The sequence below is a fragment of the Urocitellus parryii genome, chromosome 2 (genome assembly GCF_045843805.1).
Source record: "Urocitellus parryii isolate mUroPar1 chromosome 2, mUroPar1.hap1, whole genome shotgun sequence".
Classification (NCBI taxonomy): Eukaryota; Metazoa; Chordata; class Mammalia; order Rodentia; family Sciuridae; genus Urocitellus; species Urocitellus parryii.
Genome location: NC_135532.1, coordinates 23,065,264 through 23,076,880, shown reverse-complemented (window position 1 = coordinate 23,076,880; position 11,617 = coordinate 23,065,264).

The following is an 11,617-nucleotide window of genomic DNA, read 5'->3' as shown; positions in this document are numbered from 1 at the left end:
TGAGTGATATTTAAAGATTACAATTATTGGAGAAGAGAATCAGCTTTCATGCCTCTTTTCTATCATTAGAAAGTACCTAGCAGGTTAACAATTAGCCCTAGGCCTTATTCTCTGTCTGGATTTTATAGATAAAGCACCTAAACTCTCTTAGGCTGACTTAAAACAACAACCTGTTTTAGCTTTGTTGGGTGAACCGAGACCAGTCTGCAGGGACCTTCACAAATAGGGCAGCACAAATGTTGGAAGACATGTCTAGGCCTGAGGGCTGCTAGTGGTGACAGCAGGAGACAGTTTTGACAGGCCCTTATAAAACAGAAGAGAGCAGAAAAACAAGCTGTGAGAGTTCATAGGCCAATTAAATAGAACGTTTCATCTCATTCCTTGTGTAGTTTTCCCAGGGAGCTACAACTGGTTTTTCCACCATGGGTCATGTGCTTCACCAGGACCCAGGGCAAGTGTGCAGGGAGGGCAAGGAGGTACCGGTGCCGACCTTCAGGATGGTCTTTCTATGGCGTGACCTGGAGGGTCAGCAGCAGTTCCTTCTTTTTAAGGAATACAGCAGTATTGGCTCCTACGATCATGTTTCCAAAGTATGGTGTATAGAAAGACGTTTCATTCCCCCATTTATTGTTAATGTCATCATGTGCAAGGCGCTGCCCACAGCTCAAACTTCATATTGAAAATGTCTGAGGAATACTGGTGTTTGGGAGAACGAATGCCCTGCAGGTGGGCAGTGTGTGTGCCATTCATCTTAGCCTCACAGGGCCTGGCCCCAGCTGGGATACTGCAAGCGCCCCCTCCTTCCTCAGCATCCCCTCTTACTGCCAGCCCTTCTTGCACCTCCCAGCTTGTGCCCCCCACCCCAATCCCTTTCCTGGCCTCTTCAATATCCTGTGCTTTTTCTGGTGGCCAGGTCTTCAGAGGTGCCTCTCTGTGTCTTGCCACCTTCCTGCATGGCTGGGTTGTGAGCCCTGGACGTTCCGACGCCCTGTGAAGACTGTGCTTGGATGACACTGTATTGCTTTGCATTTCCCATGACTAGACCTTGAGTTTAAGAACATTTGGAGGCTCCCGTGTACCTAGAACTGGGTAAAGGTAAATGAGAAATAAGTTTTGTCTTTGAGGAACTTCCAGATTATCAGACGAGATAACGTTGGTCTTCTGTTGTCAGGGGAGACAGTAAGAGAAGGGGAAAAAAAAGGCTGATTGGCTTCAGCAGCGCAGAGATCCCTGGTACCCGGATGAAGCAGATCCAGGAGTCACTAGTTCCCGGATGAGGCAGGCATAGAGGTCACAGGTACCCGGATGAGGCAGGTACAGAGGTCACTGGTTCCCGGATGAGGAAGTGGGCCGCAGGAGATGAGGACTGAGCAGTGGGTGGGATGTGCAGGCTGTGAAGGTGGGCGTGCTGCCAAGGAGCTTGGTGGGAGGAGTGTGGGGTTAGCCAGAGGGAGAGAAAGAGCAGTGACCCGTTGAAAGCTGTTATGGCTTTTGTTGTTTATTGTGAAGGATGGAGATCTGCCCATGTTTAAAAGGTTGTAGGAAAAAGAAATCCTGGGAGAGATGGAACTGTAAAGGAGAGGGAATGGTCCATGGAATGAAGTTACAGTATCAGTGTCCTCTCGCTGCTGTAACAAATGACCCCAGAACAACAGATACTTACTCTCTCACACTTCTGGAGGCCGTAAGGCTGGAAGAAATGTGTTGGCAAGGTTGCATACCCTTGAAGGAAGGCTCTAGAAAGAATCTGTTTCCTTGTCCTTTACAGATTCTAGTGACTGCAGATGTTCCTTGGCTTGTGGCCATATCATTCCAGTCTCACTTTCCCCTCTCTTGTGTAAAATTTCATCCTGCCCTCCTCTTATAAGGATGCTATGATGATATTAGGTCTCATCTGGATAACCCAGAATAATGTCCTTATCCCAAGGTCCTTAATCACCCGCATTGACCTTTTTTTTAGTCGTAAGCACTCGGTACTTTTAGGGCTATTATTTGATCTATTACAGTCTGTGGAGATGGGGAGGGAGGGAGGGATCTGCACTGAGAAACACTGAGTTGGGCAGGGCACTGTTGGAGGAGTAGAAGACAAGATTGGATGGAGCTCAGAAAAGCTCAGAAAAGGAGTTAGGGTGGGGAGTGGGAAGGTAGTGGTGGGAACTGGTAGGAAAGGGCTCTCAAGAAGATCTTCACTGGGGCTGGGGATGTGGCTCAAGCGGTAGAGCGCTCGCCTGGCGTGCGTGCGGCCCGGGTTCGATCCTCAGCACCACATACAAACGAAGATGTTGTGTCTGCCGAGAACTAAGAAAAAATAAATATTAAAAAATTCTCTCTCTCTCTGTCCCCCTCTCTCTCTTAAAAAAAAAAAAAAAGATCCTCACTGTGAAATAACTTCTAAAAGTATTTCAAGAGGTGACTGGAGATGGGAAGAATTGCCAGGCCATATGGGACCACCTGTGACTAGGACATAGAGGTATTGTGGCACCAAACCTATGATAGGGGACATTCTCTGGTAGTTTAGGCAGCCTGCATATGTGTGTATGTATGTGTGAAAATAAGGCAGCAGTTCAGTTTTATCCAAGTCAAAGTTTAGCACGTTGAGTTTGAAAAGCAGACGCACAAATATTGAGAGTATGAACATCCCTCCATTTCCAGGATCCCTCTCGAATAATAAAATCCACAGATGCTCCAGTTCATTATATAAAATAGTACAGTATTTGAATAGAACCTGTGCACACCCTATTGTATATTTAGCTCATCTCTAGATAGCTAATACAATGTAAATGTTAAGTAAATAGCTGTTACACTGTATCGTTTAGGGAATGATGAAAAATATTTTTCTCAAATATTTTTTTGCACCAGGCTTGGGTTTAACCCATGGATGCAGAACCCAGGGAGAGGCCTTTTCATGAGCTCCATCCTGAGGTATGGCGTGGTTGCATAGGTTCAATTTTCACCTGCAGAAACGAAAGCTTTGCTCAAGAGGTCTGCTCAGTTTGGTGTGGCTAGATCATGGGACCGCGGCAGTCAAGGTGAGAAAAAACACGAGCCAGGCTGCTGGTCATGGATGGTTGGGGAACTGCAGCCTGGGGGCTGACAGACTGGAGAACCACCCTATGATGCACAGGCAGGGTCTGTTCTTCCAACAAACCCACTATGAGCAGGTGAGGTCTCAGGCCCTTGTGGAAACGTCAGAAACTTCAAATAGGGGAAGACCTGGAAACCTCACATAAGATAATCCTGAGTTTGAACAGAGGACACTTTTGACTCATAATTCAAGACATGATTTCCCTCAGTAATAAATACAGTCATAAGACACTGACTTCTTAAAGCAGATTATTTATATTTTTTGTCTTAGAATTGCTTTAAATTTCTCAGTGTGACTCTAATAGTTTGTTGAGTCCTCTTTGCTAAATTAACAAGGTGGGGTTTCAGGGTGCAGTTTTATCTTCTTCATAGCATGTTTGGTCAGATCTAATTTCCAAAGTTAATGATTCCCAAGTAACTTACACTGCTTGCATATAGTGAATACTTAGATGACATTTATATAGGCACCCAGAATACTTTAAATTACAGTGTTAGCAGATAATAAAATAAAAGCATGCTAGTCATCCAGATCACTCAGAGGATTACTGAGGTACAAGAACAGCCTGGCTCAGAAGAGAATAACCCAGAGTGTTCAGCTAAAGTGAAGTCACCCTGGATAACAGCTTAAGCACAGCTATAATTGCCCTGTCCCACCAGCTTTGAAGTAGTGTGATTCTTGGTGAATTCTTATAATTTGGGAACATTTTGAATCACTTCAAACTTTGCAAACCAAGTGAGGCTTTATTAATGTTTTTCATGGCACGATTTCAACTTGCATAGTTCACATCAGCATGAGCTCTATCCATTCAGCCATCCAGTGTCTTTGGAACACTTTCTGTAAGGCAGATTCTGTCCTATGTGGTGTAGATTCATCAGTGAACAAAACAATGTTCCACCCCCAGGGACTCTAGTCTGATAGGGATACTGACAATATGCAGATAATAGATACATGACATGACACCAGATAAGTTCTGTGAGCAAACACAATACAGGGAAAATAGGGACAAGGAAGATGAAGGAAGAGGTGCCATTGCAAATAGGGGCCAGAGGGAGCCATGCAGACATTAGAGGGAAAGCATTTGAGGAAGAGGGAGCAAGTAATAGGAGCATCCTTGTGACTGTTTGGCCCATAAGGGACTGGGTCTGGCAGTGACATAGAAGGTGACTAAAACCACTGGTTATGGAATCAGACCCAAGTTAAAAACCCAGCTCTATCACCCAGTAAATGTGCCTTTGGACAAGTGATTTGTTATCATTCCAAGTCTGTGGTTGTTTATCTGTTGAATCAGGATAATAGAAATGCTTAGCTTATGCAGTTGTAGTAAGAATAAAATGTGATACTATCCATAAAACCCTTATCTCTGACTGTAACACATACATGTGTCCAAAAATAAGATGGCTGTCACTCTTGCAGCCACCACAGCCACACACTGTGTAACAGCGGTGTCGTTCGTGTTATGACGTTCACACAACAACAGCATTGCCTAAGGGTGCATTTCTCAAAATGTAACTCATTAAGTGACATAGGACTATATTATTATCATAGTTACCAGGAATAGTAACCCTTTGAAAGCAACATTTGTGTGGTTGCTACTGCCAACGCAACTTGGACAGAGTACAAGGCTTATTTCTGCTGAGAAATGTGTCTAAAATGTAAACATGTCTGTGGTTATTCAAACATATGACTCCCCTCCTGACCAGTGTGGGGAAGGCAGAGGGCAAGAGAGCCCAGTGCAGAGCAGAGAGTGGAGATCAGAGTGTAAGCAGGACCCTGCCAGAGGACTTGTTCTCTGCTGTACTCTGGAGGGCCTTCTGGGCTGACAGACTGAGTCCCACCTGAGCCCTGCGGCTCTGGAAGGCAGTGCACATGCGCTGTGTACACAGCTGCCACATCCCACACCCCCGCTCTGCCTTGATGGCTGTGGATTAATGCAGCAGATGCTGTGTAGAGCTGGCTGGGGACTTTCCTCTTACGTGTTCTCTATTCCCTTATGCCCCAGAACCTTTGCTCAGCTAAGGAGACCACAGTGAGATGCAGCACAGGGTGGAGCGCCTGCTGAGTGTGAAGCAGAGAACTGAATTTGTCAAAAGAAAACACTTGGGTTTTTATAAATCTGAAATCTTTATCTTATTCCTGTTAGTGATATACCAGATGTTATAGTCACTTGTCACCTTTTCTGCTTCTCCCATCAGAATGGGAGCTCCTTGAGAGCAGAAACTATTCTTATGTCTCTTGTACCGAGAACCTAATCGTCGCATGCTTGTTGCATGCAGTGGCACAGATCTACAATCCAAACAACTCAGGAGGCTGAGGCAGGAAGATTGCAAGTTTGAGGCCAGGCTTGGCACCTTATTGAGAACCTATCTTAAAATAAAATAAGGGATTGAGATATAGCTCAGTGGTAGAGGATCCCTAGTATTGTAAGGAAAGAAAAAAAGCCTGACATGTACTTAAGAATGAATGAATGAATAAATGAATGAATGACTCAGATGTTATGAAAGGAATTCACCATAATAATTAGCCTTATTATGACTAGATACTGATTTTGCATTTTATATTTACGGAACATTTTTGATTAAATTATGACCCTTGAACTTCACTCTTGAGAGAGGCGTTGTTGCTCTTTTGCAGATGAAGTTACTGAGGCTCAGAGGCTATATATTCTTAAGTCTAGTTAGATAATTGGTGGTGGAGTGGAATGGCTGGGTTCCCCCCACTAGACTGCACAGCCTCCTCATAATGAGCAAAGAAGAGCTTTACAAAGCTATATGCTTCATCCAGCCACCTACACACCCACCCACCTACTCACCCACTCATTTATTTATTCACCAGAATTTACAGAACACTTTCTTTAAACATTACTTGGTAACAGCACAAGTGAGTGCTATGAGCTCAAATTCTAGAGTCACAGCAGCTCTGGATTCAAGTGCAGCCTTCGTTGGTCCCCAGCTGACCTTGGGTATGGAAGGCACACTTCATGAGCCTCGGTTTTATCACAGATTGCTATGATTTGGATATGGTTGGAGCATGTTCCCAAAGGTTCATGTGTTTTGAGTTTGGTCCCTAGTGTGGTGCATCTGGGAGGTGGTGGAACCTTTAAGGGGTAGGGCCTACTAGGAATTCTTTAGATTACTGGGGGTGCTGCCCTTGGAAGAGATTAATGTGGTTTTGGAATGACCCTGATTAGTTCCTGTGAGAGTACGTTGTTAGGAAGAGTGAGCCTGACCCCTGAGTCTTTCTTTCTTACTGTCCCACCATGTGATCTCTTTCATATACACTCCTGCCATGATGCTATCTACTATTAGGCCCTCATCAGAAGCCAAGAAAATGGAGCAGTCTAATATTGGGCTTTCAGTCTCTAAAACTGTGAGCTAAAAAACCCCTTTTCTTTATAAAGTATGCAGTCTCAGTTATTTTGTTAGAATAGCAACAGAAAGAAGACCAAGACACAGGTCAAGCAACTATCACAGCCTTCCCTGGAGAGTCAGGTCTCAGCTCTCAGCTCGGGAGTTGCTAATCTAATGCAAGAAAAAGAAAGCAAATCATCATAGCAAGTGTGGCATGTGCTGGGATAGAGTCCCACTCTACTTGGAAGGAGGATCAGGGAAGTTTCTAGAGGAATCTTAAACAATTTTCTTCAGACTGACCCAGGAGAGGAAAACATCATTCCTGAGAGAGGAGACACATGTTCTGTATTCATTTTTAATGACAGAAAATATTTCTGTTAACATCTTTCTAAAATCAGTTTCAAATTTTCTTGAGTTATTCAAGAAATTACAAAAAGCAACTTTACCCTTATGCTATAATTTCTTTTCTGCCATTCCTTGGGGCCTCCAAATGGGCTGCTTGCCCTCCACTGGGAGCTGGGCCACCTCCTTGCCCACTGGTCTACCGTCACATTCCCTCAAGTTGCCAACTTTTCAGCCAGCAACCCCCAGCACCACACAGTCCTGCTATCTGCCACACAATTCTCCAACTTGCTTTGAACATGCTTTCTTCTTTTCTCTCCAGCTTTTCTCCCACTACTACTGGGCTACTTGACTTTTGTGCCAGGAAAACTTGGCCTGGATAACCATGACCAGTCGAAAGTAGAGTTCCTTGTTTCCTACTTGGGAAGTTGAGTCATGTCCTCAGACTTCTCTTGGCCTTCAGGGCAACACAGGTCTACTCAGATGAGCACAGGAGCTGTACCATGGGTGGCTCACCTGGAAAGAAGTTTTCTGTACACGCAGGCATCTGTGAGATACTAAGTATGTGTGTCAGAGAAGTGAGTGGGAGAGGTACCTAGTAATTTGGGAAGTGGGGACAGATGGAAGGCAGTGTGATTTGAGAGGTTCTTAGAAAACTGTGGTGAGGAATCTTGAGGGAGGCATTGAGAAGGACCTTGGTGCTCCGCAGGCAGCCAGAAGGGCCAAGGATGGACCTAGCTGGGTAGAAGGTTCTCAGGTATAGGAAATGAGTCCTTCTTTGGGCCAGTCTGTGTTGCTGATTTATCTGGTCTCTTTCTCTCTCTCTCTCTCTCTCTCTCTCTTGGTACTGGGGACTGAACCCAGTGGCGCTTAACCACTAAGCTACATCCCCAGCTCTCTTTTATATTTCATTTAGAGACAGGGTCTTGCTGAGTTGCTTAGGGCCTTGCTACATTGCTGAGGCTGGCTTTGAACTTGCAATCATCCTGCCTCAGCCTCCTGAGCCACTGGAATTACAGGCATGCACCACTGTGCGTGGCATCCCTGGTCTCTTGAAGCTTGTTCTGACTGCTCTCTGTTTGCAGGCTCTGCAGTCTTTGTCTGAAAAGGGCCAGGAGTAAGTGTTCGGGGCTTTGCAGGCCATAGGCCTCTGTCCCAATCACTCCACCCCGTGGTACAGTGCAGAGATAGCCATAGTGACACAAGCAAATGGGCCTGGCTGAGTTCCATGAACATGTTCTTTACAGAATGAGCTGCAGCCCTGTTTGACCCCGTTCTTTGCCCACAGCTGCCCTACATGATGGCTCCCATTCTCCTGGGGAAAGCTACACGGTCCCTTAACCCTGCCACTGTAGCAGAAGTCCCAGAGGACAGCAGCACCCAAGAAGAAGCACTTCGAGAAAAGCTTTCTTTACCTCTTTATCTCAGTAACTGGAAATAGGGTGTTGTTGTGATTCTCTCCTCAGTGGGTGGACTGAAGTCTTCTCAGTCCTGTCTTGACTTCTGGAATTGTGGAGGCAGTAACTCCAGGGCCAAAATTGAACATGACTGTAGAAGAATCAACCTGATATAAAAGAGTGTAACTCAGATACAATCAAAACAGTGCTTAATATCTTTCGTCTGTGTTCCATTGCTGTGTAGGAGCATTTTTCAAACTTCTGTCTACTCCCTTGTATAAGGCTTAGGTATGTTAGGAAAGGTGTACAATCATGCACGCTTATGCAAACCTCAGACATCTGTCTACCAGCTGCCAGGAAGATGCTCTTTCTCCTCATGCTGCTTCTTTTCTATTTTTAAGGGATTTTATTAATGTCTATTTTTTTCTGGCTGATGAAACCTATTCAGGAGTGTTACAAGCATTGATGAAATAAAACATAGCAAAATAAATAACACCTTGCAGATTAGAAGAGTGGTATTCAGAAAAAAAACCAGTTGTCATATACCGTCAGTTCTGAGGAGGTGGTTGTTGTTATTATTATTATTGTACTGGGGATTGAACTCAGTTGCCTCTTATATCCTAGGCAAGTGCTCTACCACTTAGCTACAGCCCAGCCCTGGTCAGTTTTATTTTAGAGCTTGTTTTTAAAACATGGGTTTGTTTTAAAGCAGTTGGTGTATTAAGGAACAATTTGAGCATAATATGAATTGGCCTTTGCCTGTGCTCATGAAATCATATCCAGCTGAGGCATGCTGGATAAGAATACATAGCACACCCGCTGCTCACACCCCCCACCTCCACCAGCCACCTCAACTTGCTATGTGTAAAATCCCAGAAGGTTTTGCTTTGTTTTACTTTTGCACATATGATTTTTTCTACATTGTATACACTACCACCACCACTCACTCAACATCCCAAACCTTTTGAATCCTCCTGGTTCAAAATGTCAAATAATGGCTACAAAAAGGAAACTGAATTATCCAAGTTAGAAGACCTTGAATGGAAGTTGCCAAATCCTGCACAACGGACTCCATTTAGTCCCCACAATGGCTGGTTTTATGGTTTCTAGTGTTGCTTACAATTTCCAAAGCCATGAGTGCAGATGAGAGTCACAACTGAATTTTCAGCCTTGATGCAGAAGTTAATTGAAGAAGACTATATATAGGTTCAGAGTCCAGGTTTTTCATGAACACATACTTCAGAGGATCCACATAGAAAAGGTGGAAATGCATGCCCCAGCATTTAGGCTCCCTTACCAGTGATGCTGGGGGATCAAGGACAGTGAGCCCCGCCCATTCACCTGAGTGTTGGGACTCTGTGACCTGAGGGCACTCTCTCTGCACCACAGTAACAGTAACACTCAAGCTGCAGCTCTTTCTAGCTAATCTCTATGGCAAACATAGGTCATTTTTGAGGTAAAGTGTCATATTTGTTGTGGTGCTTTTGTATTTCTCAACTGTGTGACACTGTATCAAACTGTGCTACAGTTTTTATTGAGTTCTATTTTTATTTTTAATATGTCACTGATGTTTATCTCTAACACCATTTACTCCCATAAGCCTTGTACAGTTTATTGAGTGTTTTTTTCAGCGTGTGATGATTTTTAAGAACACTTATTGTCACAATATAGCAGCATCAACTGTATTTAGAAATGGGTTGTCAGTTGTATTACTTAATTAGGGTTAGTCATCTTGCCACGTGGCCCTAAATGATTCATGAAGTGCAGAAAAGAGGTGGAGAAATGTAAGCCAGTTCCAAGATTAGTTCTTTTCCCCATGGTACTAAGAATTGAACTCGGGGACTGGTTCATGCTCAGCAGACCCTTGGTTTTTGAAGTTTTGAGGAGCCTTGCACATATTCATTTACCTCTTTGGCATTTGTCTTTTTTATTGTATAAATTTGAAGTATACAAGTGAAGTTTTAATATACATACACATATTCAAGTGATTGCTACAGTGAAGCAAATTAACAATCCATCATTGTTACCCTTTTTATAGTAAGAGTCTACTCTCTTTGCACATTTCAAGTTTACATTATAATATTATTGACTGTTATCTTTGTGCTCTATGTTATATCTCTAGATTTAATCACCTTGTGTAACTGCAACTTTGTACCCTTTGACCTACTTTTCCCCATTTCCCCCATCCATGGTAATCACCACTTTACTCTTCGTAACTATGTCATGGACTTTTAGAGATCATGCAGTATTTTTCTTTCTGTGTCTGGCTTATTTCACTTAGCATAATGTTCTCTAAGTTCATCAATGTTATTGCAAATGGATATATTTCTTCCTTTTGTACAGTCAAATAATATTGCATTGCATATTTGTACTACTGTTTCTTTATCCATTCATTCATTGATGGACTCTTAGGCTAATTCCATATCTGGGATATTGTGACTATTGCTGCTATGAACATGGGAGTGAGCTATCTTTCTCTTACTGAATTTTTATTACAATTTTTCCAACCTACATATATATTCTTTCTATTTATTTACTTACCTATTTACTTATTCAGAGGCAGGGTCTTGCTGTATTGTCCAGTCTGGTCTTGATCTTCTGGGATTAAGCAATCCTTCCATCTCATATTCTGGAGTAGCTGGGAATACTGGCACATGGCCACCATGCTGGACTCTTTCCTCTTTTTTGAATACTTAAATTGTCTACCTGGACTCCTGGTGTAAGCTCTGGAAGGGGAAGAGTCAGAGATATTCACAAAGTTCCACACACAAAGGAATGATACAGGTTTGAGGTGATGGATGTGCTAATACCCTAATTTAGTCATTATTCATTGTATACATGTGTTGAACTACTATACGGTGGTGGCATAAGTATGTACAATTGTCTATCAATAATAAAAAAAGATACAAGGACAAGCATGGAAAACTTGGCCAGGGCAGTGGGACCTGCTGCAAACCAACAGAGAACTATGTAAGTAACCACCCAGGAGTAGTGCATGATCTGTGGTGGTCTCTAAAAAGTGCAGGTGGTCCAGAGGTATAGACACAGAAGAGTCTGGCTTCCCCTGGATCCAGCAGGGAAGACATCCTGGGAGAAGGTGCACTTGAAATTGCTTTGTCTAATCCAGTAAAGGACAAATGATGCTGTGTGACTTTCAAGGTGGGTTCTAAAAGGCAATGCCATTTCCATCATGTTAGTTGGAACCCACACTCTTAGAGCCTTGCCACCCAGTAAGAAGTCTAACTACTGTGAAGACACAGGCTCTGGGAAGCTGTGTTAGGCGGAGAGGCCATATGTGGGGCCTCCAGGAGAACAGTCTGGTTGTGTGTGTGTGTGTGTGTGTGTGTGTGTGTGTGTGTGTATGTGTGTGTGTATCACAGATACATGGAAATAATCTATCAGATCAGTCCAACTTTCAGCTGAATCTTCCAATAAGAACACAGAAC